Below are 24840 nucleotides of genomic sequence, written 5' to 3'. Positions count from 1 at the left end.
TAAGCCTTCCTCACACCCTTCCCACAGCTTTAGTCTCAAGAGGCGCTATGCACACAGTAGGTGCTCTAAATGCTCTTGGAATGATTAGCTGTTACCAGATTAAGAACCGTGGCCAATAATCCTATTTGTAACCCTTAGTAACTGTGTTACAGGATCTGTATCCCTAACCTCAGGATTCAAACTTTCTGAGGACACACACACACACACACACACACACACACACACACACACAACAACTTTTAAAGCCCCTGGATATGTGAGGTGTTTGAGGCTGTAAAGTCTTGATGAGTTTGTATTCTGTCCAAAGGAACTCTCATGTTTCACAACAGATGTAGTTCATTTGAATTGGGTCTCAGTTAAGCGTAGCATGGGCTACTTTTGAATGAATGGGTTTGGAGTGATTAGCAAAGCTCTGTGCCAGGCACTTCAGTTTAGGGTTTGCTAACTGTTTGACCTTGGGGCATTTTCTTAACTATCCTGGGCCTTAGTGTACCCATATGCAAAATAACTCTTTATGTTGGTCATAGCATCATGAAGAAAGTGCTAACTGTAGCCACTATGTAAAATGCAGTAGTAACTCTCTACTAAAACCCAGCAGGTATAAGGTTGGAGAATTCTCCTGTCAGAAAAGCCTTGAAATGAAAGCATGGGGGCCGGATTCTGGATCCCTTAAACCCCCAGAGTCAGTGATCCCAGCCTTAGGGAGGCAGAGACAGGCAGATTCCTGGAGGTCATTGCCCAGCAAGCCTTGCCAACCTGAGCTCTGAGTTCAGAGAGAAACCTTGTCTTAAAGAACAAGGTGAGCAGTGACTGAGGAAGACAGCCAGTGTCAAGCTCTGGCCTCTTACATGCATGCACATGTGTACACATGCAAGCACATACATGCACACATACACAAAGAGACAGAAGGACAGGGAGAGAGACAAAAGCAACTGGTGAAAAATTTAAAATGGCACTCATAACTTACTTAAACTTGTATTCATATTTTTTGGAGCTGAGGATCGAACCCAGGGCCTTGCGCTTGCTAGGCAAGTGCTCTACCACTGAGCTAAACCCTAAGGAGGGGAGAACCGGCCCAGGTCGGAAACTGAGCAGGTCAAAACTCCCATGCTGATCAGTATTCATATATTTTTATGCCTCATGTCTTGAAGTTTTTGTGTGTTTGTACAAATACGCAGGGCAAAGGATAAAATCAAACCCTTGGCTCTTTTGAAAGTATGTACTACATAAGCTTCTGGTTTCTGTTTGCCCATTAATTTCTAAGCACTAATATTTCAGCTCAGAAACAGTTCTGTACATATTGTCCTACGTGATTTCACAGCAGAATGTGAGAGGGAACATTGCCTTCACACTTAGGAATGGGGCATCACGATTTAGCTTGGGCCACTTACTAAAGTGGGAGAGAGGGGAGAAGAGAGGTAGGATGGACTTGGCACCTTCATCTGGACTGTATGGATAAAAGCACACAGTGCGCTGTATCTGTGGGATATTCTCTATAACTACCACTGTATCCAAGGTCAGAGCCCAAGATGAGCCTATTGAGAAATCCAGAATACTAACCAGGCTTTGAGAAGCAAAACATTTAGTGTCTCCTCCTCAATACACATTTAGTAAAATACCCCGTGTTATTTACAGTAGTTAAACATGTGCTACCTGTTTTATTCTTAGGGCTTGTGTGAAAGTTGGGTGGGTCAGAGTTGCAAAACCTGAGACGGGAACAGAGTCTCCCTTAAACTGGGGCAGATGTCCAGTGATCTAAACATGAGGAAGTGTCTAAGGATTTCTTGATTAATTAGCACATAGATAGGTATAGTAGCCATGCTTTTGGTCCCAGTATTCTGGTGATAGAAGCAGGAAGATGGGTTCAGGGGGTCATCAAAAGACACAGAAGAGATTGGAGAGGAGCACACAAACACCTTTCATCTGTGAGGTATTTTAAAAGCTATCATAGAAAAATAGACTACAGGACATTTGCCTTTATGCATTCTAAACCACTAACCACTAAGCTATGATTATGTACCTATTCTTCAAAGACATGGTGATTAAAACTGTAAATCTTGCCTCTTTTAATACATGGGATATAAGAAAGTACATCCACTCACTCCTATATCCATTCAACAAACATTAGTTCCTCCTCACAGTGGGTAGAAGGATACCTGCATAGCTTAGAAGACAGATGGCCAAGGTTCATATCCTTGCTCCTGTCCTAATTAGAGACAGGGAAAATTATCTGAATTTTCAGCTCTCTTGTCTGTAGACTTGGGTTGATAAGATTGACATAGGCATTAAGAATCTGTATAAGGAGCTTTGCACTGCAAGGTACATACACTTGGGGATGGAGAAGTAGTTAGAGAATTGAAATAGTCATATACTAGAGCAACCGGTGAATCATAATATAGCCATAAAATAGTACTATGTAACACCACCCATAGTCCATGGGCCTAGAATGTAGAACTAGGAAGGGGCTTTTAGAGAAAGGGCAATAGCAAAGATGCTTCTTGTACAGTGTGGTGTCTAGAGCTACCCATGCTTCTGTTCAGCATATACAGCCTGATGAACATTTCCTTGGTAACCACTGTTAATTTAGGGACCTATGACATCTATGCAGTTTAAATAGGACCAGAGCTCAAACCCAAAACACACAGGGCATGCTTTTCTAGTCAGTGTGATTGAATAGGACTCTATCCACCCCTGGCCTTTGATTCATGAACTCCACGGGGCTAATTGACCCTGAGTTGTTGCCCTCTTTGACAGTATACACGGTAGAGTTGTGGTGTGTTTGGACTCACTCTGGGTTATGTCCAGAAAATCCAAATTAGATTTTTGTCATTAGCCTGTCAAGCTTATCTTAAGCTGCAGTAATGAGGTCTGCAGTGGAATGTCTTTTATGCTCTATGGCCTTTGTGCTCGGCCCCTGCTACTCTCAACTGTGGCTGAGGAATTAATGAAGTTACCATGGTGTTCGCTTGAGGTCTGCTGCTTCGGAAAACATACCCTCCTATGTGTTTGAGTATTTAAATTCTGTTTTCTAGCTTTTAGGGTCTACATCCTGGTGGTGCATTCAAAGTGCTGGGGAAACGAGAGCAGATGGATGTGACAAGCAGCCATTCGGCAAATTGCATACACATTACATTTCCGAGAGCCAGTGTACATATGTCTGTCTGGATGTGTTCATATGTTGGATTATTTCTGTTTCATTCAAATGGTTGGGATCTCAGTGAAGCGGTTGCCTAGAATGTCAGCACGAGAATTTGTCTTGAGGGCAAAACATGGTCTTGTGCTAAGCCATTTTGTCAAACAGGCTTGAAAGTGGGGGCAGAAGAATGTCCCCTAAGCACATTTTTTATGACTTCTTATAGTTGTTTTCCATAGCACTCACCAATCCCTGACATGAATGCATTTAGTATCTATCGTCCCCCTACAATATAAACTCTAAGGACAAATACTTTTATGCCATTTAGGTCTCTGGTGCTTGGCACGTGCTAAGGAGTAAACTGGTGATGATTGGCACTTTGTTCTCCCTCACGCTGAAGACAACATAGGAGGAGGGGTTTCTTTTGTATCCAACGATAGACATGTGTCTGTGGACAATGGTGATGCCAACACTTTCGTGATATTTGCCATATGCTAGACACTATTCTCAGCACTTTACCCCTAACACAAACAGAAACCTAAGAGGCAGGGGCCACACTCCTCCCAACTTTATGTGTAAGGACATTGAAACATTGACGCTGTGTGACAGAGACCCTTGGAGATCCATTAGCCTGATATTCCACATCATATGTTATTGAAATGTGGCCTCTGGGGTGTGACTATAAGTCATTTCAGGAATTCATCTACCCTTTCAATGAACAAAACCCATCACAACCATGGTCTACTGGTTCTATGTCGTTCTTAAACACGCTATTCGGTTCAACTCAGCAGTGCCAAGGGAACCAGCCCCATTTTTACCCTGAGACACAGTTATCTAGTGAGGTGGTCACTTTTTCTGTTTTGAATTGCTTTCTTCATTGATCTCCCTGACTACCTTCTCTTCAGTAGGAAGAGGAAAAGAAAAGAAAACGGCATGATTAATGCTATAAATTAGCACTGTGGTGTTCTGTGCTGGTTAAAATAATGTGTTAACAAGCCCAAAGCATATTACCAGGCAGAATGGAAAATTTGGTATTAAGGATTTAATTTTAGCTTACTCGTGGTGACTCAGATTCTTTTGACACAAATTATGACAGAATGATGAAATTTAAATGGAAGATTATTAACACACACCACATTTAAGAGCAAATGTGTCTGGCCGGTGGGGTTTAGTTAGGTTTATTTTCAAAAGTAGTTAGTTGGTGCCTTAGCACAGAACAGATATGGTGTTGTAGGCTCTGTCCCAGGTGAATGCTGGAAAAAATATAGAGAAGCCAAAACAGAATTATAAGTTCCCTAAAAACAGGTATATAGGATGCAATGGTTAAGACATCTTCAGAAGAATAGTGTGATTTTTCAGGAATGAAGTTTTATGCTAAGGTACATGGCCAAACACACCATATCTTTAGTATAATTAAAAAATTTGCCTATTATGTTTCCTGCCTTTCCTAGTATTTATCTGTTCCCAAACAGCAGTATGATCTCACCAAGTCATTCCCTTTTCACAATTGTCTATCCTTCCTGATGCCCAAATCAATTTTTTACATCCATTCATCCCCTGAATTTATCAATTTCATAAAGTCCAAAATGACTTGGCTTTGTCATTTCCATATATTGGCCTATTGTTTCCTCTTAGATAACAAGCAACTATATATCATGCAATCTTGCTATTACCTTATGCCATAGGATCTCAGTTCCTGCACCTTCAAATCTGAGACCATTCTTAGAAGTGTCTGAGCAATATTAAGTACTTGGTAACACACCCTAGTGATATATCTTTAGGCCTTTATTGTGAAGATCTTGATATACCTTGGAAAAAATGCAAAACATCCTTACTTCCTAGATAACTTCATGAATTTTTTCCCAGTCAGGGTTAGATCAACCAAACCATTAAATGATGGATTTCCTTGCAGACTTTAGGCTCTCTCTATATTGTGAAATCAACTGGTCCTTATTTAATAATCATTTATCATCGCTATGATAACGGCATCTCCAAAACTCATTGCCACTATTTACAGTCCCTAAGGGGGATAATTGTGGGGGCTAAGAAAGAAGGAAACATAAAATTCAATTGAAGGGGAGCAAAAGATGAGTCATCAGTACCATTTCATCATGTATCCCACATTTAGATAACACCTTCATCCTTAAATAGCTTCTACCTGGGACAGATGAGCAAAGCTGTTTTGTTAGCATTTTATGTTCCTAGTCCTGTATATTTTATGAAAAATACTAATTTTGCTTGTAGAAAATTTAAAAACTTTTTAATTAAAAGATTATGTTATCTTTTTTAGCCTACACTGACCACAAACTTCAAGTCCTCCTGCCTCAGCTTTCTGAGTATTGGGCTAAGAGGCATATCCATTATAATTAATTGAATAAATTTTTTATATATAAAATGTATAACATGATACTTTGAAATATGCACATGTCCGAGAATGTCTCAAGTGAGCTGAGTAATGCGCGATCCCACAGATGTTTCTCTGTGTGTTGGGAGCACTTAAAATCTATTTTTAGTGATTTTTCAAAAATTCACGTGTGCTGTTTAAACTATAGTCACTTTGTTCAATGCATACCTCTTGAGCATATTTATCCAAAATAAATTTTTTATCCTTTGAACGCATTCCCTAACTCCCACTTCCATCCCCCAACCCCTGGTACCATGTTGTCCTCTTAGGGTTCAGCCTTTTAGACTTGACATAGAAGAGAGACCTGCCTGGGTCTGGCTCGTTTCATCCCCACATTGCCCTTTGGTTTCATCCATGCTGCTGCAAATGGCAGAGTTTCTTCTCTTGAAAGGCTAAGAGCATCCCAGTCTTTATTTATACCTCATTTTCTTTATCCACACACCTGTTGATTGAAACTTGTGTTGATTCTGTTTCTTGGCTATTGTGACAAATACTGCAATGAGCATGCGCTCAGAGATACCTCACCAGCCTACTAATTTTATTTCGCTTTTGTAATTTGCACCCAGTGAGGGATTGCTGAGTTCTGAAATGGCTGTGCTAATTTACACTCCCACCAATGGCCTACCAAGTTTCCTACTTCCCCGCATCCTTGCCAGCACATTATTTTTTGATAATAGCATTCTGAGAGCTGTGGAGCCATTTCTCAATATGTATTTTAATTTGTAATTAGTGATAGGTGAGCATTTTTTTCATGTATCTGTTGGCTATTTGTGTGTTCTCTCTTGAGACATCTCCCGTGTTTTCTTGCTGCTGAGTCCTTGAGCTCCCTCTATGGCTCATGTATTAACTACTTATAAGGTGTGTGGCTTGCAGATACTTCCACCATCCCTATTTTTTGTTGATGGGTTCTCCTGATGTGAAGAGTTTTAGCTTGTCACCATTTCCATTTGTTCCCTTTCCTATCTGTGTTTTAGGCCATTAAACAACCATACCCTCTACCCATGTGCCTATGGGCAGTACTAACTGGACTAAGTGGGTTATTATGGGGTGTAGGGGAAGAGGATAAGGAATTAGGATGGAAATATGGAGTGGTGGTCCAGGGGGAGCTGAGGGATAGTGGGAATGAATATGATCAAAACACATTGTATAGACATATGAAATTCTCCAAGAGCACATAAATAATAATAAATCATAACTTATTCCATTATCAGGGAGATTTTTCTCTGTTTTCCTTTAGTATTTTTACAGCCTCAGGTCCTACACTTAAGACTTTAATCCACTTAGAGTTTCTGTATGCTATAAAATAGGCTCAGTTTCATTTTCCTGCACATAGATGCCCAATTGCCCCAGCATCATAGTTTAAAGAGGCAATTTTCTCACAATGTGTATTTTTGGCATGTTTGTTGGGGATCAATTGACTGTTGAAAGTGTTAGGGTTTTTTTCAGGGCTTTCTAGTATATTCCATTGGCTTAAGTGTCTGTTTTTATGCCAGCCCCATGCTGTGTTGATTGCTATAGCTTTGTATATCTTGAAGTTAGGGATACTGATGTTTCCAGTAGCTTTATTCTTGTTAATGAAGGGTTTTTTAATGCTACATTATGAATTTTAAGTTTTTTTTTCTATTTTGGTAGAAAACAACACGATGATTTTGATAGGGATGTTATTGAATCTATAGATTACTCTGGGCAGTGTGTGCATTCTGATAACCTGCGTCTATGGACATAGAAAATCTGAGTTCTTTCCCAGTGACTGGCAAAGCACATAGTATAGCTTTTATATAGAGTTGTACTTAGAGAACTCACGAAACAAGCCTTTTCCCTTCATAGCCAGAGAATCCATTCTCAGCAGCAAGCAGGCCACCAAAATATCTGTGTATCCTGAAAGTCAAGGACACACTAATGTGTGGACTGTTTACTGCCATTTTCCTTTTTTTTTTTTTTGGTTTTTCAAGACAGGGTTTCTCAGTGTACTTTTGGTGCCTGTCCTGGATCTCGCTCTGTAGACCAGGCTGGCCTCGAACTCACAGTGATCCACCTGGCTCTGCCTTCTGAGTGCTGGGATTAAAAGCATGTGCTACCTCCTCCTGGCTGACATTTCCCTTTTCAAACTAGTCTGAAATGTAATGTGCTCAGCCTCTGTGCGGTTCAGCGAAGAAGAAAGATGAAGTCTTTGGCAGGAATGCCCCATGTGTGATGTCAGTCTCTTAATACAGGTTCAGTGAGGTCTTTTTGAAAGGGAAGAGGTAAACAGAGTCATGAACTTGCTCATGCAGAGCACTGAAAACCTCCTCAGCCACGTGGTACTATAGACACAACCAAGCAGCTTGCAAATGTACAAATGCACGTTTTTATTCCCTCTCTCCCAGTTTCACTCTGGTGTGCCAGGAGTCTGTGAAGCACGGATGAGACATGAGAAAGATAGATTGTGATGACGATGAGCTCTGATTGTAAGCAGTGTTAGTTACAGAAAGGCAGATCTGAGTGTAGCCTGAGCTGAGTAGAAAAACCAGAGATATATACAAAGACTGACTTGCCAATTTCCGTCGAATCTGTTGCTTGGCAATATTTGTTTCCTTCCTGCTTCCATATGTCAAGAGGCCAAAACCCACCTTTGTGAAGCAATTACCTTCCATCAGAAGGTCAAAATTGATGGCAAATTGAGAAAGTCAAATGATATTTTGGTGGATGGACCCTTTCTTGGGGTTCCAAGTGTTCTACTGACACCTTTTAATTATTAAAATGAGCATCCTGGCATGGTGGTACAGGCCTATAATCCTAAAACTGTGACTCAAAGGCAAGAAGATTTAAAGAACAGCATGGGTTACATAGAGAACTCCAGAACAGCCTTGGATATACAGTGAGACCTTGTCTCAAAAACAACAAATCAAAGTAATGCATTGCAGTCTAGATACAGATACATTGTGTTTCAATCATGCAACAGGATTCTTGCTTGAGGGATTTATCTATGTCCTTTGATTTAGATAATTTAAAGTACGGTTAGCGAATCCTTACATCTATTGCACTATGTGAAAGAGTCATCAATTTCTGTCAGTTGTTACAAAGTTCAATTGGAAGTTCCATTCTTGCTTTTGTGGGATAAATTCAAGCTTTAGGATCTTTATTTCCTTGACTACTTTTTTGAGGGGGAAGTAAATGTTTATAATGCCATGTCACCATGGATCCATTGTCTTTTATAGTATCTTTCCTTAATGCCATCAGGGCCACTCTCTTACCTAAATACATGGAAATTAAGGTGGGTTGGCATTGAACTTACTAAATCCTAAAGTTACAAAATGTAGAATCTTCATTCATGTTATTGAAGAAGGTAAACAGAGCTACAGCGCCTAGTTTGCATATGTCCTAGCATCTTTCTGATATACTTGTCCTAGCAATCTTTCTGATTTGTACAATGCATCAGGTTCTTATAAAAGGGATGACTGAGTTAATTGTTTTAAGCCATGTTTCCCAAAGTGAGCTACAACAGATTTTCAAATGGGGACTGACTCCAAAGACCACGTTCTTGCTGCCATGACAGCCTATACCATTCTACTATCTCAGAAGCAACACCTATTTCAGCTATAAACAAAAAAAATATATCAGTTTGAGTTTGTGGACCATTGCTAATAAAAACACAGAATATTATCCCATTTTCAAACTAAGCTCCCCTGTCCTCTTGGTAATGGAATTACCAATTCTAGCATTCAGTATGCCATTGAGAAAACTGTAGAAAGGCCGATAAAAGAAAGGGGTTGGAAAAACAATATAGGGTGGTGGTGGCGCACGCCTTTAATCCCAGCACTCGGGAGACAGAGACAGGCGGATCTCTGTGAGTTCGAGGCCAGCCTGGTCTACAGAGTGAGTTCCGAGAAAGGCGCAAAACTACACAGAGAAACTCTGTCTTGAAAAACCAATATATATATATATATATATATATTTTACCTCTGAGTGCCTGGTGGCTTATAAAGGAAGAAAATTGGCTTTATTTCTGTTTAATGAGGAAAGGAGATGGGAAGTACCAGCTAAAAGGTAAGTAGAGAATATTCACATGCTGATGATAACCAAATAAAGCAAAGGGTTAAGAGTTAAGAGTTGGGAGTTACTTCTCCATCTCCCTGGTCATTGCACCCTTCATGGAATGAGAATGTTCATTTTGGCTTTCAGGCTAGAGTTGTCATGCAAGAAGAACATGCTAATTTTGAATTTTCTCATCACTTTCTTTTGGGGATAAGCATTTGGGTTTTCTGCTGTTTATTATTTCAAAGGCATCTATATGCTAATACATTTTATGCTAATTATTTTCATGTTTGCCCCTCAGGTTATGCTTCACATCACCCACCAGGGAGGATCATTTCTCATGAAAACTTTCAAATTTGATTTTGAAAATTTATTCAGAAAAATTTAAGCCACGCTTTTTCCCAACACAAGAAATAATATGCTCCAGAGAACCCTCTAATTCACAGAAAATGGACTGGGATAACATTTGGGTTCTCATACTACCACAGTCCTCCTGAGAAGGACAGCCAGGTACACAAAGCATTTAACATTCTGACATTGAAGTATTGGAAGAATGATTAAAATAAAAATCTAATAATATGCTTTGAGAAATCACTAAATTACTCTGTGTGGCCCAGGAAAAAATGAGAGGGCGGTTTTCAATTCTCCACCAGGTCTGGGATGCGCCACTGCTTCTCTTGCTATAATACCACGTTTTAATTGTGTGCCATCTTTCTTTAGCATTATTTCTAAACAGTTAATTGTGATAGTGTTGATGCCTGCAGCTGAGTCTGTGCACACAGGAAGGACCTGGTAAAGCAAAAACAAAACAAAACAAAACAAACAAACAAACAAACAAACAAAAAACCCCAAAAACTCGTGTAATAAGCTAGCTTGACATTCCTTCCAGCACTTTTATGATGGAGATTTTCTTGATGAACCTGTCATTTGTCTTAAAAGCAAATTGCTATTTGGAACAAAATTAAATTAGCCAATTAGTCTGTCTTTAAAACATTTTTCAGGGCATTCCTCTTTTGAAGATAAATAGGCTTGATATGTAATTCCTTGACAAAATGTGTTTAAGGTAGACAATTTAGGATAGTGTTTTATGTTCCTTCTTGGTTGGAAATTGGGCTCCTTTTGTTTTCAAGCACTTTGGGAGTGCCAGAATGTCCTATTACACTCTCCATGTTGTTGTTGGTTCTGCTCTATCCTGCAGAAAAGCAGTGAGTCTGAAATATTGTGGGGAGGGGAGCCATCTTGCAGATCACACTCTTTCCATCATCAGCCTCTTCTTTCCTTGTTCCCTTTGCCCCTGTCCGTAGCTGTGCCTGAATGCCTTTCTTTACTTCAAAGGCTTCCTCTGTTAGTCCTTATGGGTAGCGGGTAGCATCATTTTGCTTGAAGTGCAGCTCAGCTGTTGGAATATCTCTGTACTGACTGGCTCATTTTAATGGCCCTTGAGTTCCAAGACACCTTTGTCAGTAAGAAAGTGTCTTTTCAGGCTTGGGAGGAGGGGATGTTCCTTTCTATCAAGGGACCTGAAACCTTAAGGAAGCTCTCTTCAAATAGAGGGAGTTCCTAGCCAACAAAAGGCAAGGTGAAGTTAGCTACATGAACAGCATGTACCAGACAGCCAAGCAGTATTTTGACATTTTTAGCCATAATCTCGATAAACAAGATGAACCATAGTTCGAGATATGTTAGTAAATCAGCTAAAATAAATGTTTGTTCTGTAATGATAAAATTGTATTTTGTTGAAATCTGACAATGTGTGGTGCATTTTGCTGCAGTCAAAGACCTGCATTATTTAATGTGCTAAACTCCAGTGACCCATCATTACTATCGTTTTATTCCACCTACTTACCTGTGATAATAGCAAAACAGCTGCACATTTCCCCTTTGAAAGTTGTGTCTCAAGAATGATTTATTGAACTAACACATTAGCCCTAATGTAGTTCCTGCTAAGAAGTGTACTTCCTCCTCATCTCCTTTTTTTCAGTGAATAATTCAAAGATAACCTAAAAAGAACAACAATTTGTGTGTCATTAGGCACCAAATTTTATCAGGTGCTTCTTCTAAACTATGAACCACACAACCTGATTAAGGAGGCTGCTGTGGGCATATCATTGTATTCTTTGTGAGCTGCATTCCAGGAGGATGGGAAACATCCAGAGCTACACACAATCTGCTACAATTGCTTGAGTTCAGGTGAAGTTTCGGTGGCTCTGGTTTTCACTAGTCAAGAGCAGTTAAAGTTGGCTCAGCACACCTCCCAGGGTGTGCAATGTAACTTGGGACTGGTCTTCCTGGCTCTTCTCTGCCTGTGGAAGATGGTTCAAAGCTTAGAGCTTTGGGAAAAATAAACAAGCCTTGGTCTGAGTCCCAGTTTGAATACCCACACATTTTCAAATCTAGACAAATATTCTGGCCTCCCTTGTCCCCATTCTCGAGTTCAGTCTATGGAAATTGTCTGTGAGGGCCAAAGAGTACTAGGATAATGTGTTTTTTGAATGCTTCAGACAGCCAGTGCTCAACTAATGTACACTACTATTAAATACTATCTTCTATTATCACTGCTATTTTAATATGAATGATTCTTTCTATTGTTGTTATTAATGATATTCACAAGTGAAAGACTTGGACTTTTCTTGAGTAACGTAAACAGTGCAAGGAGATGGATACTGAACACTGTCTATTGCAAGCAAAACGCTGAAAATAAAAATGTAGGAAAATTTATATGTTAAACATGATTTAGTGGAGGCTTATAGCCCAAAGGTCTAGTATGACCTATGAACATTATTCTTTTTTAAAGTTTCAAGATGTTGTAGAAGGTGGAAATTTTAACCTTTTACAAATTTTGTTCCTTATCTCTAACCAATACCAAATATTCAAGTAATACTGAAAGAAAGTCGATTACAAAAAAGAACTTCCTGCCTTTGGTGCCAAGAATTCAGATGTCTGACTAATGAGCTGGCTGCTTCCCTTTGCATTATGCAAAGCCACCTTGTGATTGGCTTCCTTCGTTGCTGATTGTGATGGTCTGTGGGTAACAGGGCTGCAGAAGTGATCAGCGTGAACACTGCCCATAGGAAAAGACAGCTTGCTGGTTGAAAGGGGCTAGTGAGCTGCCAAGATGCCCCTGTGGGTCCAGAACATCTTAGGAAAGCATGCAGACAGATCTAGGGGCCATGAAAGAGTTTAGCTCTGCTTCTAAACAAGAGTAAACAGGATGGTGTTTGCTTCCCCACAGAAAGAGAAGTCAAATGTTAATTAAAACTTTGCAGAGCTGGGAAGGATCATGGCATTCTGTATTGAAAAGTCAGCTTTAACTTCTAATTGGCTGCCAACAGGAAAGAAGAGAAAGGCAGAAAGAGAAAAAAAAAAGACCCATAACTATATTTGTTAACCGAGGTCCTTATTGAACACCAACTTCATTTAAAGGAAGAAATCTCCATTTTTCCTTTGTTTTTTGGGGTGACTTTAATGGCAGTGGAATCTTTAGCAGAATCGTATTTTCAATGGATATTTGTATGCTTTGTTTAATTCCACTCTCTCCCATGGGTTCCTGCTTCCCCACAACCACCCTCCAAAGACATGCTAGCAGAAAGCGGATGTCATACCTCCTGATATTTCATCTTAATCATTTCCCTGGAGTAAAGTGCAGCATCCCATAGGTTTCCCTGCGCTTAGCATACAGTAAGAGTGAACTAAATAGCAATTGAAGGCAAAGAGCCGCACTAGAGTTAAATAGATGCTTCCTTGGACTGCCTGTCCATTTTGTCAGCCTGCAGAAGGAATGCCGAGTAATTTCTCTTCAAATGGGCAAGACTTGGAATTTTTCACAGTCCCAAGCCAGAGAACAAAGTAAGAGAGGTTTTCATTTGTAAGATTGCCTTTCTCTTATCTCCTGGTCTTGTCTCCCAGACTGTCTGTCTGTCTCTAGAAAGCAAAGTCAATAAAAATGATTAGAGTTGGCATCTCACAAATGTACACCCTTAAAGCATGAAGCAGGGCTGTGCAGGAAATATTTTTCTGACCTTTTCAAATTGCATCCAACTGTCTCGGGAATTTCTCAGGGACTCGAGGTAATAAGGTTCAATCCGTTTTACTGTCTGCCTTCAAATTTAGCTCCTCCGGAGCTGGAACTTATCTGTTCCTTGCATCCTGGCCCTGGCATTCAGTCAGTACAGAAATCCATGCATCTCATCTTTTCTCACCCCACCTCAGTTTTTTTTTTAATTTTTTTTTTTTTTTAATTTTACCACAGTATGGAATCTACAACCATGTCGGCTTTCCACTTACTGCCCCCTTCAAAAACGAAATGTTAGCCTGAGACGAATTTGATTATGTGGTCCTTTGAGAAGCCCTTGTTGAATTTAATTAGCTTTTAAATTTCATTCTCTCTTAAGTCTCAGGTTTTTACCTGTATGATTTGTTGCCTCGGTGGTCTTTATAAAAAGAAAAAAAAAACTTTTTCAACTTAACTACACTGTGGGCACTCTTAAAAAAATACAAAAGAGGCAAAAACATAGGAGTTTCTTTTGTTCTGAATTGATTTTTGCTTTTCTTCTGTGAGCCCAAATGGAATGGACAAGCTCTCTGGTAAGGAAGGGAATTATCTGAGTGTGACATGTTAAAAAGCAGCTGAGGCCCCCATTCTTCTTGTTCTCCTTGAAGAAGAATAGGAAACAGAAGCTGGGAACACAATATTTATTTTGTTTTGTTTTGTTTACCTCTTGAAAGCTCCTGGTGTCAGGAAGACTTGACAAGAAGTTAAAGAGCTCCTGAGATGTTCATAGTCACAGGGTCACATGTTGAATGTGACTCTGGTGTTGGAGGACATTCAAGACCCAACATCTCACACTGTCCAGTCGTGCCATCCCTTGTCCCTAAATTGCTTTCTGTAGCAAGTAGACCCTTGGCTAGAATGCCATAGGTCTGTCCAGCCCAGAGCCTCCTTCTGACTTGGGAGGTGAGTTCATGCAGCCACCAGGAAAGAGGACACCTTTTTTTTGAGTTGCTCATGTTGGAATATCCTCTTTCTTGTGTAGCATTTTCTTGAGTTTGATCACATAAGATCTATGGCTTCATAAAGCTGCGGTGGTTCCAGACAACCCTATTCAGAGAGCAGGCTTGGGCTGGGCGGCAGTGGCACATGCCTTTAATCCCAGCACTCGGGAGGCAGAGCCACACGGATCTCTGTGAGTTTGAGGGCAACCTGGTCTACAGAGCGAGATCCAGGACAGGCACCAAAACTACACAGAGAAACTTACCTTGAAAAAAAACCAAAGCAAAACCAAAACAAAACATAAATAGAAAGCGGGCTTGGGGAAAGGGGATGAAAGAATCTGCTTTTATATTTACAGTGGTGGGTTTTGTTCTTCAAGAGCTAGACCACATGGACTTATGCCAAAGTTCACCATTCATTCATAATGTAACATTCTTTTCCATTTAAAAGAGTATCTAATTTTTTTTTTTTTGGTAAAATGAAAATGTTAACTTCAGAGTGTGTTTGAGCACAGGTTGCTACTTTGCCCTTTGGGACTTAATCCATCCTATTAATGGCATTCGATCCTGATGTCCTGTGACAACCTGGACATGGTGAGCTGGCACTTCAGTAGAGATGAACTCAAAGAGAAGAATGACACCTATTTAAAATGCATTTTTACCCACTATCTGAAATAAGATGAGTGTCTTCTCACCAATTAAAGAGTACAGGTTTTCATATGTAAGGAAAGCAGTTGGTTTCTAGAGGGGAGCTACCGCGCACTTGAGGAGTTGTGAGTGTAAGTGTACATGTCTCTGTGTGAGTATGTGTGTACAGCCCTGTGAGAGGCATGCAGCCAACCCTGAATTTGGGAATGGAAGGCAGCAGCCACACAGCCCAGAGATTCTATATTCTCCCCAGGGATGCTTCGCTTACTTCATTGGAAACTTGGCTATGCCTTGTCTATGAGAACACAGAGTGCATGTCGCTGCTCTTTAGTGGTGCCTCTGTCTCATTCCTAAGACATCATATTTTTTTTTTCTATTTTCAGGACCCATAAAATAAAATGAAGTTATTATGCAGACTTACCACTAAAATAGTAAAGTGTTTTGAATCTATCAGATTTAAATCTGGGTGAATTCACATCACTGGTTTGTACTGTGCTCGTCTACGTCTACTTTGCTGGGTGTTCTTAGGAAGGCTGGGAAGTGAAGGGACTTTTAGCAAGGCACAAGAGAAAAAAGAAACCCAAATAACAATGCCAAGAACAATACTAGCTGTTTCTTAAAAGACAGCTGTCAGGGTGTGTCATAGGCAGTAAGACAAAGACAGCAGTCCCAGAGGGAGGGAAGGAAGTCAGGCCTAGAGAATTTGCAACTGGATTTGTTTTGAGGAGCAGTAGAAGGATGGGAAGAGGATTATTGTTACATGGGAAGAGAACAAAAATCACTCAGCTGTTCTGGGTGGCACTTTGATTTTTCCTCCTCTTTCTTATCTTCCTACATACAGCTCCTCTATTTTTTTTTTTTTTTTGGTCTTATTTCTCTTTCTTGTTTTTCTTTTTCCAAAGAGAGAACAGAATAAGGCCAGACTGTTGAAGCATCACTTTGGCTCTTTCTTTATTTTTTTTAAATGGGGCTTCCACGCATGCTCTGTCAGAGAACAGACTTCAGTGAAGCTGCTATCTTTAATGGCGGCCAAGAGTGCTGACTGGTGGCTCATATTATCACCATTCTTTTTCTCATTACTTTAGAACAACACAGGTATCAGAAGACAGTGACTGGACATCATCCTCACAAGGTCACATCCACCTTGCCCATCTCTGTTTGTGATAATATCTACCCAGGATAAATGGGACAGGAGCATGGGAAACAATTTGAAGCAAGAGTGTATTCAGAGGTAATTTATTTATCTATTTATCTATCTGTTTATTTATTTACTTATTTAGTGAAAAATCTGCTTCCACTTGAATAATGTTTGTCTATCAAGATATCTAGGAATATTATATTCCTTCAAACATACAGCTGAGAGTTTGTTTTCTATTTGCCTCCAACATCTCTGTAACAAAAACACTCTTGATTTCTAAGGCAGGCTTATTACTTGCTGTCCACTCAATGGAGATATCGACACCCAGGGATTGAATTTCCCTCTTATGGCAGTGTCTAATATGTTTTGCAATCTGGCTCAGGGACAGGGCTCCATTATTTACCAGGGTAAACTGGGGCTCTTTGGGTTGCCACGGCATCACTCCGGCTTGTAAGTGAGTGTGGGCACCTGCCCAAGCACATCGTGTGTTCCCAGGCATATCAGATGGGAAACTGATTCAAATTTAATCAGAGTGGTAAGGTCTTGAAGGCTGTCACCAATATTTACTGGGCATACAGTCTTCCTAAGGAGAGCACTTGGAAAATCCAGTCACCATTTCACTAGAAACAAATACACCCCTTTAAAAATTTTCAGACAGATCTACATAAAAGAGCCAGCATAGTTTTAAATGCAAATGTAATTTAAAAGTGTCTCTCTTCCTCCCTTGCTCCCTATTTCTCTCTCCCCTGGGGTCTGAGGTCTCTTAAATATGCATGCAGTCAGGGTTCAGGAAAGACTTTGCACTTTGCTCAAGATCCCCATTGATTGCCACTATCAACCTTCTTGGAAACACACTTAAAATAATATGAGCAAACAGGAATAAATCACTCTCCAACTGCCTGTCACACCCAGCTCTTCCTCAGTACTTTGCTTGCTGACAGCATGGCTCAGTCTGTGGTTTCAGAGTGTTGCACCTGCCCATGCCCTGGGAATCTCCTCTTCCTGTCAGGCTGCAGCAGCATTTATTTTGCCTTAATTGGAACCCCACTGTCACCCTGTGGGATTCTCCCCCTTAGCAAGGCAATACATCCCTATAGACCTAGAGCACGATGCCATGGTTGGGCTTGATGCTCTATTCAGAAATAGTAACACTGGGATCAAAATTTAACCAAAGTTGATGGGGTTTCTTGGTGTCCCTATTTTCATTTTGGATTTGGTGATTGTGTTAGGAGCTCACGATTTTTCTCAATGTTTACCTTTGAGGTTTTGGTAGAAGTGCAAGTTGATCACTTTGTCAGAGTTTCTTAAGCTTTAGCTCTTTAATTCTCTGCTTGGGTCAGGGTGAAACATGAGAATAACTTGTCTCTGTGTTCCATTATCACCCGTATTGAACCAGTGAGCAATAAACACCAATGGTATGACACGGTGTAGAAGTAGTGCTCTCACATGTATTTCCCCTCCCCCTTTCTGCATAAGGCAGCATGACAAGATGGCTGCAAAGCTTTACTTGTATTCAAATTAAATTAGTTAAAATTTGCAACTCTGTCCTGTTGATCTTAACTTTGGGTGTCAAAACAAAGTTTGTTTCCTTGGTCTCCAGTGCACAGCCCCTTGTGTATTTTTAGTTTCAGCATCTGCTTCTCTCTTGTGCTAATTTTATTTTCGTCATTAATGTTCATGAAGACTTAATCATTAGCCCTCTAATTTTCTAGGGAAAAAAAAAAGTTGATTCATTGAACTGGCTACAGCGAAAGAAGATCAATCTGACAGTATAGGTTAATAGTAGGGAACAAAACTCATCCATAATTAGGAGAGAAAGGACTTCCCTTGTTCCTTCTAGTTTATAATAAAAAGCCCCTTGCCAAAGTGTCTTGGAAAATAATGCATTCAGACTGAGTCGAATTACCGCCCAGCACATTCTATTTATCTGTAGCTTAAAAAGCAGCTGCGGTTTTTGTAAGATGCAATGAATGTGGCATTCCTACTTAAAGGTAGAAGAAAAAGAACACCCCTTGTTTTGTAATAAGGGGATTTTCAATTTAAAAGAGAGAGTGAGCCTGTTGTGTGAAGGAGGGTTATTACAGCCACTGTATTCTATCTCACCCACCAGGAGGCTAATAATGAAGGGGCCAGGGAAGGAGGCCAATGCTACAAGGGTTATCTCACAACCTCAGATGTTGGATCAGTCGAAGGAGGCAGAATCGCTTCTGGATGACATTCAGAAAAGCTGGAGTGATTATTTGGAAGAGAAAACCCTGCCTATTCTTTCAAAGGTAAACAGTTTATTTCATCTCTCTGTCCCATGTTTCAAGACAAAAATATGTATGTATAATATATATATATATATATATAAAGTCTGTCTTTAAAAAAAAAAAACACAATCTTTTTAGGTACATGAATATTGTTGAGACCTGCTCTTCTAAAGGTCCATCCTTAGAATCCTACCTTAGACAAAGGATGCACTCGGAGCCCTGCCACACCTAAAACCACGTTGTGAAGATCTGCCAAGCTCACTTTTAATCATGAGAAAGAAATTACCCACACGGAGACAGCAGAAAATGAGAAAGTAGAGCTCGTGCTGCGAATAATTCCAGCGAGTGCCAAGGGGCTAGTTGAGGAATGACTTCATGAGGTGAATATCTTTAGCTTGTACTTAGGGTTTGGTTAGTGTATAATCATTTTCTCTTTTAGGAGCGAATACGATCCTAAGCATATTTCCCATCCAAGCAACGCTCAGGGCATTTGTGGGGATGTTGACAGATTTAATATCGGCCTCGCCCGTCCTTGCTGTTATTTATGATGACTAATTTTACATTTATAAATATGCAGAAATCAATTTAGATGGAAAGGCTCTCTGAGCCCCATGTCTGTCACCAGCTGTCTGTCTTCATGTGCAGTGCTGTGCTGTATGGCGTGCCCAGTAATTTATGTCTCTGTGTATGTGTGTGTTTTTGTTGTCTCTGCTCTGTTGGGAACATGCAGTGGGAGAATTAGCCAAAGGATAGGATCCCAAAAGATGGGACCGAGACTTTTGCAAAAGGTTAAAAAAAAAAATGTATCACATCATTTTCAATTCATACCAAGAGAGGGAGGGTGCCAATTGGGTATGAGTCATCACGTGACCAAACAATCAGGATTCAAATTGAACAATACTTTCTGGTGTCAAATTAGTTTGAAGCTCCCTTCTCCCTTATGATGGCTGTTTTAATCCCTTGATGTTTACTTGTTAAAAAACAAAAAGTCCCTGACTTCAACCCCAGTACACTGTAGATCTTCTTTGTTTCATTTTTCTAAAGATTAGATCCAAGAGAAATAATAGTTTACTATTTCAAGATAGTCATTACACTATTCTCCCCCAAATGTGTTGTTTCTATGTGGGGCAAATTAATGTTTCATCAAGTAGGTAAATAAATAAGTGATAATGTTTTTTCTTCTTTTAAGACTAATTTTACTAGGGAGTAAGGACAGGGACAGTCCAGGGTCTTTATGAGTCACAGAGAAATAATGCAGCAAAACCCCCACTTTGGATCTCAGTCTTTGATTTCCCACACAGCCAAGTCACAGGATTGCCATGCCAACCTTAAGCAATTTTGGCTCCCAGCAATCCTGTGCCTGGCATCTTTCAAATGATCCTTCAATCCTATTCCAAAGGGCCAAGGCAAAGACATGTAGAAAGAATGCATTATCTAAGAAAATGCCAGGCTGCTTTCCCATTGGTACATGTGTTTGGTGCCACAGTTAAGCATCACTGGGGGCAGGAATCTGGATGATCCCCTTTATAGAGTGTAGGGGTCCCTGACGAAAGGGAAGGCATTGAAATGGCTAAGAAGAAGGGTCATTCTTCCATGTGTTTCCAAAAAGAACAAGGCAGGGCTCTTCTCTAAAGGAAGAAGAGGCACAGGAGAGAAGGTGAGCCAGCTGTGGGTGGGTTGTGTTGGAGAGGGGAGCCACCTGGGAATGGAGTGAGGCAGGGGAGTTAGCCAGCTGGAGGAGGAAGTAGAGGTAACACAGAGACAAGGGTAGAGGCAGGTGAACAGCTGTGTTTACTTTAACACATATCATTTAACCCTCACCTAGAAACAAATTGGAGAGGTTTGGGAGTGCATTAATCTGGACCCAATTAGCATGTCTTTCTCCTTCAAAAAGTGCAACCTGAGATTAATGAATATCAACCAGAGTTTCAGATGCAGCACTTAAATCATTTGCATGTTCGTGCATGGTAATTGAATTTATGTATGCACTTCCTTTCATTAACTATTTCCAGTCTCCTTGTGATTCACATAAACCAAAACTTCATTATAGTGATTTCTGGGTAGAAATACCTCGCTTAGCACTTTACCCCTACAGTCGAATTTGAACAGCATTCTTTTTTAAATGAAGAGGGCAGTTGATGACAAGGTGGAATGCTGCTGCTTCTGGAGTTGGTAAATAGGCACCTCAGATAGAGCTTTGAAAGGCTAGAAAAAGATGGAAAATTCCAACATCAAGCTTTCAGGGTTTCCGGTTTGGCCATGCGTAAGTGTTTTTATAATGCCAGGAACAAGGTCACTTAAATGCAGCATGAGAAATGTTCTTGGAGTCTGGACCTGTGTTCCTTAGATCACTGAGCAATTTCAGCACCCAGCATTGTTTCTGGCTTAGTTAGAAACTTGTTTCCATAGAAAAGGGTGGGGATGCCCTCAACCTTTGTGAATGGCTACAGATTGACAGGCAGGACTTGTGGACCCTTGGTGCTATGGGTTTGATCCTCCCCCATTCCCTCTTTTCTTCCCTCCCTCCTCCTTCCTTCTCGCCCTCCCTCCTCCTCTCTCTCTTCCTTCTTTTTTATTATTTGGGTGTAGATGGCTTAATGATGAAATAGCACACACAGGTTTTAAGATTATTCCTTTCCATTTGGTATCACATGAAATACTTGAACACAGAGTGTGGAAGGAAGTAAAACAGGAGGCTTGCAATAATTCTCCTGGCTTCAGTTTGTGCAGTGATTTGTCTGTCTTCTGTCTCTCCTTATGTGTTTCTAAGTTCATTGTCCAAGTGATGAGCTTTTCTCCAGAAATTCTCCCCAGTGTCCTTTGTTTTAGATGACATTCTATGGTTGAATGTTACTGAGTGTCTCCTGGTCTTGTTTCTGGTCTTTGTAGCTAAGAATGTCATTGAAGGATAAAATCTTGTTAATTTGTGATGTTAAAATTTAAGTGTTGCTTTGTGTCACTTACATGTAGCTTAAAATGTTCTCTAATGTAGCATGAAATGATTGGTTAGCTTGGAAATGGTTGTGAAGTCGTGTGAAGAAAATAAGTTTTCCATCCGACCAAGATAAATTCACTCTAGTGCTTTATGGCTTTTTATTCCTATGTGATCGTAATAAAGTCTCATGTAGGGATGGAAGCCATGAAATACATTGTGAAAATTCATCAACTAAGAAGGGGCCGTCAGTATAGAGAACTGTAGCCTGTGGAACGTGATGGAGACATGAGCTAGTGGACAGCTCTACTACCTTTCGGTCTTCCTTGAGTGTCTTCCTTAGGCATTGACAGCTAAGGAATGGAGGTTGCGAGAGTATTTTTCATCTTCCTGACCACCGATTAACATGCACATTCGACTTTGCGCATTTCTGTCTATCATACATTTTCTCCTCTGTTTTTCTACTAACGAACATGCTCTGGGAAAACGTTAATAGCCCACCCACTTGTAGGCAGCGTTCAAACCGTCTGTGACTTTTCCCCCAACAACTTTTGAGGTCTTTCTTCTGAAACAAAGAAGAAATAGACAAACCAGATTTGTCCTCTTGGGAATGTGGTCCAGATTTCTCTACTCCCAATCTCCAAAAAAAGGTATACCTCGAATGGGCTAGCTCCATACCTAGATCCAAAGATTCCGTAAGAATCATCTTCCCTTTACAGGTGTGGTGTAGTGGAGAGGCCTTTAAAGATTTGGAGAGGGGTTGGGCTCTGATATCTTCATCAAGTCAGCTGTGTGACTGGGGTATATGAATTAAGCTATGGGACTCTTTCCTTATCTTTAAATGGGGGGCAGGGGTGGGGTGATACCGACATTGTTATGAGGATTAAATGAAATAGCAGATCTAAACTTTGCTTGACAAAGTGTTTGACCTTGACTCTGTTTTAAAAAGCTCATGAAATATTAGTTTCTCTCCCTTCCTCCCTCCTCCTGCTCCCTTTTCTCCCCCTCCTGTACCCCTTCCTTCTTCAGATGTTAGTCTATCTAGAACAGGACCTGAGGATCTAAGCTGGACCTTTGAGAAAGGAACGACTCCAAAGAAAGACTCCTTTCCATATGCTTTTAATTACTTTTTTACCTGAATTGTTTAAGAGGCACTATCAAACTATATTCATCTTTTCTCCTCTCTGTATTTGTTTTTGCTTGAACTGCTTTAATATTAATATTGACTCTTGAACTACATATTCATTTTGGACTTTTAAAAGAGAATTCGAATAAAACTTTATTTGTGTTATTATCTTCTTGTCTCTCTGTTTTCTCTATACAATTAGATAGTGAGTGCCCTGTGTTTTCTAAGTCTCTGACTGCTGCCAAGAGGACAAATTATACTTCTCCTCAGACAGCACTCACTGAGGGTATCATGAGGCCTGTTACCCTTCTTCCTCAAAACCCATTGCCTGTCAGTGTGTGGGGAAGAATTACCAGGGTAATTGTAACTCTGATGATCATTTCTCTAATTATTTAAGATAACTAAAAATTAGAATTTGAAAAGCACAAAAGTCTGTAGAAAAATTGTGGGTAAAGAAAAGAACTTTGAAAGACCAAACATAATGAAACTTTTAAAAATTCCACAGTAATGTAAGTGTATTGCATTGTATCGTATTGCATAGCAAAATGGATATGGTGAAAACCAAAGATACTTTATTTGTACCCAGGGTGCTTTTATTATCATCGAGGTTTCCCTTTAGATCTCATGACTACCCTTACGTCAGTTTCTATTTAATGGCCCCAATATTTATGAGGTATTCAAACATTTGTAAACCAGTGGATGGAAAAAGAAGAAATGAGGAAGAGAGGAGGGGGAAGAGAGGGAGGATTATATGGGGATTAAAAGAGTTAAAGAATAAGTCACACGTGAAACATGGCTGTTTAAGGAAGAAAGAAAAAACATGTACACAGGCAAATACTGACCTGCAAAATGAAGAGATCTTAGGAACACTAGGCCACTCAAGACAAATGTCAAAGACCAGCTTAATGTATGTTTCCACACAAGGGAAATTCCCTAGAATCAAGGAAAAAAATCTGTGTTAGAAGCACAGTCAAATTTCCAAGGTCAGAGTCAAAGATTTGAAATTCATTTGTCAAGAAATTTATGAAAAGGTTTTATGAATGGTTCTTGGAAAAATTTCCAACGTGCAAAACATTAAACCCTAGAGAAGGTGTTTACTTCTAAAAATCTTCACAAGTATCATTAGAAGCAGAGAGCAGATTTGAATGGACACTGTTAGATTAATTAATTATTGCTGAGTCTCAGTGGGCTGCAATTAGCTATTACCCTGCATGATAGGCTTAGTATAAGCTGCCAGAGTACCCATGAGTTCAAGGGTAGCCATATATTTGTGGGCTTGCGGGCACACGCGCACACGCGCGCACACACACACACACACACACACACACACACACACACACACACCACTCCTTTTATGTGATTGTATCCAAACTCTAATACCTGGAGGAGTGAAGACAGCATGTGAGAAAGTGATTATCTTTAAGGAGAGCTTCTCAGTTGTCATTGGCCTGTTGGGATTATAGACTGGCAATATGTCTCAGAGGATATTCCTATTTTAGAGGATCATAGAGCAGAAGGCTGCAAAGAGAAGCAATCTTAGTTGGTAATGAATGGATAAACTTCTCCACTTTGCCAGAGTCTCAGTAAAATCAGGAAAGCCTGAGTAATTTACATGTCCCTCCATGAGATGGTTTTGCTCATCAGAAAATTCACTAACAATTGAGTGATGGTTAATAGAAGAGAGTATTTATGAGTTCTAGGTTTGTACAGCTTAAGAAAATCCATATTGTCCAAAATGGTGCCATGGGTTTGTGAGGCCTCCTAAGTAGATGAAATAAAAGGTTCAGAATTCTTTTCTCCTTTGATTGGTATAATAAACTCTGACTCCATGCTTCATGTAACAGAAAAGAGCCTGATGAAACACACACACACACACACACACACACACACACACACACACTGTCTCTATTATCCTTTTTACCAAAATCACCTACATTTGCTCATGAAGCATGACAGAGGAGGAATCAGCAGCTCCAGATTGAGATGGAGATCCACACAAGATATAGGGGGACCGAGAAATGCTGTGTGTGACCCTTAGCATGAACCATGAGCATGAAATTCAGGTTTTCCATCTCTAAACCAAAGCTTAGAAGGCAGGGAGGTGTGTCACAGAAAGTTCCGATTACATTATCACTGGAGTGGAAATGCTGATGGCCACAGCAGGGTGGAATCGGGTTTAAGAACACGTTACCATTCTACTAGAT

General features: G+C 40.2%; 1 long non-coding RNA gene across 2 annotated transcripts in view; it reads left to right on the top strand.

Annotated features, from left to right (window-relative positions):
- LOC118571048 overlaps positions 1-22804 on the top strand; it is a 60150-nt gene extending 37346 nt beyond the window's left edge. Inside the window, exons 3-7 of one of the 2 annotated variants that reach the window (XR_004943283.1) lie at positions 9853-10061; positions 16274-16419; positions 18437-18599; positions 18717-18958; positions 22540-22804. This is a non-coding gene — a long non-coding RNA (uncharacterized LOC118571048). The remainder of the gene's footprint in view (positions 1-9852; positions 10062-16273; positions 16420-18436; positions 18600-18716; positions 18959-22539) is intronic. The other variant, XR_004943284.1, reaches the window with a different exon arrangement.
- Positions 22805-24840: the final 2036 nt, after the last annotated feature.

Source organism: Onychomys torridus, chromosome 20 (genome assembly GCF_903995425.1).
Source record: "Onychomys torridus chromosome 20, mOncTor1.1, whole genome shotgun sequence".
Classification (NCBI taxonomy): Eukaryota; Metazoa; Chordata; class Mammalia; order Rodentia; family Cricetidae; genus Onychomys; species Onychomys torridus.
Note: the sequence above shows the minus strand (reverse complement) of the source record. Positions and strands in the feature narration are given on the sequence as shown.